We start from the raw sequence: 7,683 nt of genomic DNA, 5'->3' as shown, positions 1-7,683 counted from the left end.
GACTTGCTTCTCTTTTTCTAATTTTTGATTTTTACAGGTACATAGTAGTATATATATTTATGAGGTACATGAGATGTTTTGATACAGACATGCTATATGTAATCACATCAGGAAAGATAGGGTATTCACCCGCAAGCATTTATTCTTGTTACAAACAATCCAATTAGACTTTTTAAGTTATTTTAAAATGTACAATTAAATGATTATTGACTATAGTCACCCTGTAAAAATATGTATATATAATGCTTCACAAATTTGCATGTCATCCTTTCACACGGCTATGCTAATATTCTCGGAATTGTTCCAATTTTAGTATATATGTTGCCAAAGCAGCGCTGTATAAAGACTTTCTTAGAAAGAATCAATTCCCTGTGAGGACAAATTTAAAGCAAAATAAAATACTGTCATGCCATTCAGGAGATGGTAAGAGTTTCTCTGACCTTCAGAAATCTGTTGAACTTGCCTTGAAACTCATGTTAATTTCAGAGCCAATGGATGTCCAAACTCTACAGAGGAGATGATGTTGGTAACCTGCCCATATTCCCTAACCCAAATTTCAGCCTCAAGCACCTGCATATATTTACCTTATTTCTTGGGGTCGGAGGTGCCAAAGAATCTCCTCTGTGAATAGCCCTCAAACAATGACCCACGAGAATTATATATACATACCCCAGTTCCTCAGAAAATACTTCTGAGGAGTGTGTTTTACACGGACTCCCCTTCCCTGACATGATGAAGTCCACATCCACAGTGGTAAATGGCTTAATAATGAATGTCTTTGACTATCTTCTCTTCCTTGTCTCAGTTCCTCCCTGGCCTAGTGGTGGTTTTTTTCTCCTTCCGAATAAACAATTTGCACTATAGGCTGGGTCAGGTGGCGCATGCCTATAATCCCAGCACTCTGGGAGGCCGAGCTGGGTGGATTACCTGAGGTCAGAAGTTCGAGACCATCCTGCACAACATGGCGAAATCCCAGCTCTACTAAAAATGCAAAACTTAGCTGGGCGTGGTGATGCATGCCTGTAATCTCAGCTACTTGCAAGGCTGAGGCAGGAGAATCACTTGAACCTGGGAGATGGAGGTTGCTGTGAGCCAAGATTGCGCCACTGCACTCCAGCCTGGGCAACAGAGCAAGACTCTTACTCAAACAACAACAACAACAGCAACAACAACCAACTTGCACTACAGTTGTTGTCTCAATGTCTGCTTCTGGGAACACATAAACTATGGCACCCTCCCTGAGATTTGTATGTATTCCCTTGGTGATTACATGTTTATAGGCCATGCATCCTCATAAGCTAACTCAGTTCCTCATCAGAGGAACTCAACTGCATCTTCAGATTCAAAAATAAGTATTCACTTCCACAACTTTTATGAATTCTAAACGCTTTATTGAAAATTTGGAGAGGTCAGGCCTGGTGGCTTACACCTGTAATCCCAGCACTTTGGGAGGGCTAGGTGGGAGGAGCACTTGAGCGCAGGAGTTTGAGACCAGCCTGGGCAGCATGGTGGAATCCCATCCTTACAAAAAATTAAAAAAAAAAAAAATTGGCTGGATGTGGTGGCCCACGCCTGTAGTCCCTGCTACTCTACATGCTTAGGTGTGAGGATCACTTAAGTTCAGGAGGTTGAGGTTTCAGTGAGCTGAGATCACTCCAGAAAGAAAATTTGGAAGGCTCTCTGGAAGCAGTCATTTTGTACAATGTGTAGCTACTCTTCTTCTTCCCTTCCTCTTCCTCAGTCTTTCTTTTGCAGGCTACTTGCGGGAATTTCCATTCTTTTTATTTCTAGACAGCAATTTCTTTCTTTCATAGTTTAGGGCCAACCAGCCAGGGTCTGGAAGTCCCATATACTACTCCAAAAATTTTGTACTGTTTTCTCAAAGATACCTGTATCCCTTAGAGGAATTCTGGAGTCAACAGTTGAAATAATAACATTTTATACACTTTATTATGGTCAAAACTTCCCTGTATGGTCATCCATTCCTCTTTTTTTTTTTTCCCTGAGACAGGGTCTTGCTTAGTCACCCAGACTGGAGTACAGTAGTGTGATCATTGCTTACTGTAGTCTCTAACTCAAGAGCTTAAGCAATCTGATTCCTATATTTTAAAACTATTATTAATTATTCTTACAGAATAAGAATAAAACAGTTACTCTCAAGGTTTTGTATACAGTAAACTGAATAGATTCTTTTTTCTCCGTATTCAATCATTCTCAACTCTTCTTTTTGTCATCTTGGTAAACTGAGCTAAATAAATTTTCCTAGTATAGTTATGAATAACTATATGGATATAGTAGAATGGTGGAATGGGTCCACCAAACTTGACCAGAGGTGGAACTAAGTTTTACCAGGCTCGGAGTTATACAATTTGGTGTGTGCTCTTAGGAAATGAAATATAAGAAAAGGTAGATGAGTCTTGGAAAGTCCAGAACCAAGAAATTCAACTCTAATTAGCTTCACAATAAATCTGCTTTAGTACCTGGCTCTCTGACAAGAATACACCATGTTTTAAAATCATCCCTTCTAAAGCAAGAAGGGATATGTAGAACATTGTAGGAATATAGCAAGTCTTAAAACCACTCCTTCTAAAACAACTAGAATACTGAGTACTTACAGTCTTCCAGGCATTGTTGTAAGCAGTTTGCTAAGATTACTTTATTTAATTTATTTTAATCCAAAATATACAGATGAGGATATTATAGAACAAAGAAGTTAAAAAACTTGATTAAGGCTGCACAAGCTACAGTTTGGACAGTGGTAGTGGCTCTAAAGCCAGCACACATAACCTATACAGGTGTACCTTGTTTTATTGCACTTTGCTTTATTGCACTTTACAGATAATGCTTTTTTGTTGTTGTTGTTAACAAATTGAAGGTTTGTGGAAGCCTTCAGAAATTCTATTGGCACCATTTTTCCAAAATCATGTGTTCACTTCATGTCTCTGTGTCATATTTCAGTAATCCTCACAATATTTCAAAATTTCTAATTACCATTGTATCTATTACGGTGATCTGTGATCAGTGATATTTGATGTTAATACTGTCATTATTTTGGGGCACCAAAAATGGTGCTCATATAAGTTCACAAACTTAATTAAGAAATGTTGTATGTGTTCTGACTGCTCCACCAGCTGGCCATTCTCCAGTCTCTTTCCTTATTCTCAGGCCACCCTATTCCCTGAGACATGACAACATTGAAATCAGGTCAATTAATAACCCTACGAAAGCCTCTACGAATTCAAGTGAAGGAAGAGTTTCATGTTTTTCACTGTAACTCAAAAGCTAACAATGATTAAGCCTGGGCGCGATGGCTCCGGCCTATAATCTTGGGACTTTGGGAAGCTGAGGCAGGCAGATCCCTTGAGGTCAGGAGTTTGAGACTAGCCTGGCCAACATGGCAAAACCCTTTCTCTACTAAAAAATACAAAAATTAGCCGGATGTGGTAGCTCAAGCCTGCAGTCCCATCTACTTGGGAGGTTGAGGCATGAGAATCACTGGAACCAGGAAGGCAGAGGTTGCCATGAGCCGAGATTAGACCACTGCATTCCAGCCTGGGCAACTGAGTGAGATTTTGTCTCCAAAAATAAAAAATAAAATAATAATTAAGATTAGTGAGGAAGGTATGTAGAAATCTGAGAGAGGCAAAAAGCTAGGCCTCTTGTGCCAAACAGCTGAGTCATTAATGCCAAGAAAAAGTTCTTGAAAAAAACAAAAGTGCTGTTCTCTTCTAGTGAACACACAATTAAGAAAACAAACAGCCTTATTGCTGATATAAAGAAAGTTTGAGTGGTCTAGGAAGAAGACTAAACCAGCCACAACATTCCCTTAAGTCAGAGCCTAATCCAGAGAAAGGTCCTAACTCTACAATTCTATGATGGCTAAGAGAGGTAAAGAAGATTCAGAAGAACAATTTGAAGACAGCAGAGGTTTGTTCATGAGGTTTATGGTAGTAAGCCATCTTCATAACATAAAAGTGCAAGGTGAAGCAGCAAATGTGAAGTAGAAGCTACACCAGGTTACCCAGAACATCTAGCTAAGATTATTGATGAAGGGGGCTCTACTAAACAACAGATTTTCAATGTAGACAAAACAGCTTTCTATTGGAAGAAGATGCCATCTAGGACTTTCATAGCTAGAGAGGATAAGTCAGTGTCTGAGCTTCAAAGCTTCAAAAGCCAGGATGACTGTCTTGTTAGGGGCTAATGCAGCTGATGACTTTAAGCTGAAATGAATGCTCATTTATTACTCCAAAACCCTAGAGCCCTTATGATATAGTTAGGCTGTATCCCCATCCAAATCTCATCTTGAATTCCCACACATTGTAGGAGAGACCCAGTGGGAGGTAACTGAATCATGGGGGCAGGTCTTTCCCATGCTGTTCTCGTGATAGTGAATAAGTCTCATGAGAGGTGATGGTTTTAAAAAGCGGAGTTTCCCTGCACAAGTTCTCTTCTCTTGTCTGCCACAACATGAGACATGCCTTTCACCTTCCACCATGATTGTGAGGCCTCCTCAGCCACGTGGAACTGTAAGTCCATTAAACCTCTTTCTTTTATAAATGGCCCAGTCTCAGATATGTCTTTATCAGCAGCATGAGAATAGACTAATACACCTTAGTAAGTATGCTAAATTGACTCTGCCCATGCTCTATAAGTGAAACAAAAAGCCTGGATGACAGCATATCTGTTGTAAGCATGGTTTATTGAATATTTTAAGCCCATTGTTGAGAACTATCACTCAGAAAAAAATTTCTTTCAAATATTACTGCTCCTTGACAATGCACCTAGTCACCCAAGAGCTCTAATGGTGATGTACAGGATTAATGTTGTTTTCATGCCTGCCAACACAACATCTATTCTGTATCCCATGGATCAAGGAGTCATTTTGACTTCTGAGTTTTATTATTTAAGAAATACATTTTGCAAGTCTATAGCTGCCATAGATAGTGATTCCTATGATGGACCTGGGGAAAGTAAGTTAAAAGCCTTCTAAAGTATTCACTGTTCTAGGTAATAATATTTATGATTCATGAGAGATGGTCAGGATGTCAACATTAACAGCAGTTTGGAAGAGTTTGATTCCAACACTACTGGATGAGTTTGAGGGATTCGAGACTTCAATGGGAAAAGTAGCTGCAGATGTGGTGGAAACAGGAACAGAATTGGAATCAGAAGAGGAACACATCTTCAGAGATGTGACCGAATCGCTGCAATCTCATGATAAAACTGATGAATGAAGAGTTGCTTCTTAAGAATGAGCACAAAAAGTGGTTTCCTCAAATGAAATATAATCCTAGTGAAAATGCTATGAACATTGCTGAAATGACAACAAAGAATGTGAAATTTTATATAAACTTAGTTGATATAGCAGGGGCAATGTTTAAGAGCATTGACTAATTTTGAAAGATGTTCTAGTGCCAGTACAATGCTATCAAACAACACTGCATGCTACAGAGAATTCTTCCATGAAAGGAAGAGTCCATCGATGTGTTACACTGCATTGTTATCTTATTTTAAGAAATTGCCACAGCTTCCCTAATATTCAGCAACCAATGCCCTGCAGCCATCAGTCAAGGCAAGACCTTCTACCAGCAAAAAGACTCCAAGTTGCTGAGGGCTCAGATAACTGACAGCATTTTTTAGCAATAAAGTAACTCTTAATTAAAATATGTAACTTTTTTAGACATAATGTGATTGCATAGTTAATAGACTACAGTATAGTATAAACATAACTTTTATATGCAATGGGGAACTAAAAACTGTGCATGACTTGCTTTGTTGCAATATTTATTTTATTGCAGTGGTCCAGAACTGAACCAACATATCTTCAAGGTATGCTTGGATACACTATACTGCCTCTGAAAACTTTATCTTCTCAGTTCCTAAAAAGTTCACTATCTCTAAAAAGGATATAAATCAAATATAAATCCATCATAAATAATAAAGCTCCGCTTTCTACCTTAGTGTTCAACCCATATTACTTTGGAGGTAATCAGATCAGCCATATGCTCACACAGAGGGGCACCAAAGGCCCAGTGATCGCATCAGTTTTTTCTTCTGATTCTCTCCAAAATAAAATTAAAATGCATGTATGTCCCATTAAGCTGAAATCATTTCTATTAGCTCAGGCCAGTTTTTCTGTGCAATGGAGTAATAGTACAATTACTACAGAGAAGTAGGTTCAAATAGAGAGTCTCTGAGGCAATTCAAATCCCTGTGTTAGTGAATTGGCTGAGGGCGGTGAGGTATAAATGCCTACTAGGACTGTAATAAATACCCTGTGGGATATTTTTCCAGTTTACAAATATCCATATCCCATTGTCCTTTGTCTGTTATGCTTGACCATAACCATCTTTCTATTCTAGCTGATTGAACCAAAATAGATTACTTTGCCTAAATTGAGCCAAGCAGATATTTCCAGGGAATTCATAATTGATACTAATCTATTTTTGTTCAGTTGGGAGCAACTGTCAACTTAGAAGTGTAGGGTAACTCACTACCATCTACTACATGAGACTCAGAGAAAGCCAATTCACAGAGGAAGAACCTGCCAAAGAAATTTTCTATTCGTGGAGTGTAGCTGTATATTTTCTACTTGGGTATATAGAATATATCTCTATAACATTTATAATGTTTGAGATTTTTCTGTTTATTTGTCTTAATCTAGCTTTAGTTCATTTCTGTTCATTGCAACCCGCAGAGTCCTGCTTAATACAGAGATATAACCCAAAATTTACAATTATTTTATTAAAAAAAACTTTTTATTAAGTTTATTCTCATTCAGAATTGCAACTAAAAACTGTTATGACACTTTTAGAATATAATCAACAAGAGCCAGAGTGCTCAGAGTCATCTGTGACTAGGGATATATCTCAGTGCAATGTGGCCAAGACTGGTAATTTCTAAAGGTGATGGTTACTTCAAAGTGTGTAGCATTAAATGTGTCTTTACCACACACTTTCATAATTCCATGTTCTCTTTTTAAAGGCTGTGGTCATCTTATTTTTAGTTTCTTCAAATCAATTAATATATTCCTGTTTTTCCTCTTCATAGAAACTTTTGATAATGAATCCATGCTTTATTAACGCTTGAGGCTTTTTAAAAGTTCAATTTCACTGTGAAGTCAAGGTCTTAAAATTCCTTATGGGTAAATGCTTTTTGCTTTATTTTCATCTCATTTACTAGATTAGTTATAGTCTTAATATCAAACTTTCATTTGATATTTCGTGTATTTGTGTGTGCATGCATGCCTTTCTGTATGCATGTATAATAGTAACTGTCTAAAATAAATGATGATACTGAAATCAAATGACAGGTGAATATCACCATTATTAACTAATTAAAGTAATTTCACTAGTTAATCAGGTGTAATCCATATATGTATACAGTTATTTGGGGGTCGAGGGTAATTTGAGTATTTTCCAAAGTACAGGATGTTTCCTCTACTAATAATGTCTATTTTGGTTGTCTACCTGAGTCTGTTAAATTTTTCTACTCATGAGAAATCTGTAATTTTAGAAAAAGTTGATAAAAATATTGTAAAAGGAAAATGTCACTCATTTTTTAAGCAAATAGTGATATATTTTAGTTACAAAAATTGGAAAATGGGTTTATATATTTCCTTTAAATATTATGTCTCATGAGTAGTTTAAAAGTTTTTTATTCTCATCCTTATACCTTCAA

At 37.3% G+C, this 7,683-nt stretch overlaps 1 non-coding gene across 1 annotated transcript; it reads right to left on the bottom strand.

The window, feature by feature from the left end:
• Positions 1-231: 231 nt before the first annotated feature.
• On the bottom strand, positions 232-333 carry LOC123568120 (U6 spliceosomal RNA). The gene has a single exon (XR_006691346.1). It is a non-coding gene; the product is annotated as a U6 spliceosomal RNA (small nuclear RNA).
• Between the last annotated feature and the right edge of the window lie 7,350 nt (positions 334-7,683).

This window comes from Macaca fascicularis, chromosome 12 (genome assembly GCF_037993035.2).
Source record: "Macaca fascicularis isolate 582-1 chromosome 12, T2T-MFA8v1.1".
NCBI lineage: Eukaryota > Metazoa > Chordata > Mammalia > Primates > Cercopithecidae > Macaca > Macaca fascicularis.
The sequence above is the reverse complement of the archived record's forward strand: the minus strand, read 5'-3'. Positions and strand labels throughout refer to the sequence as shown.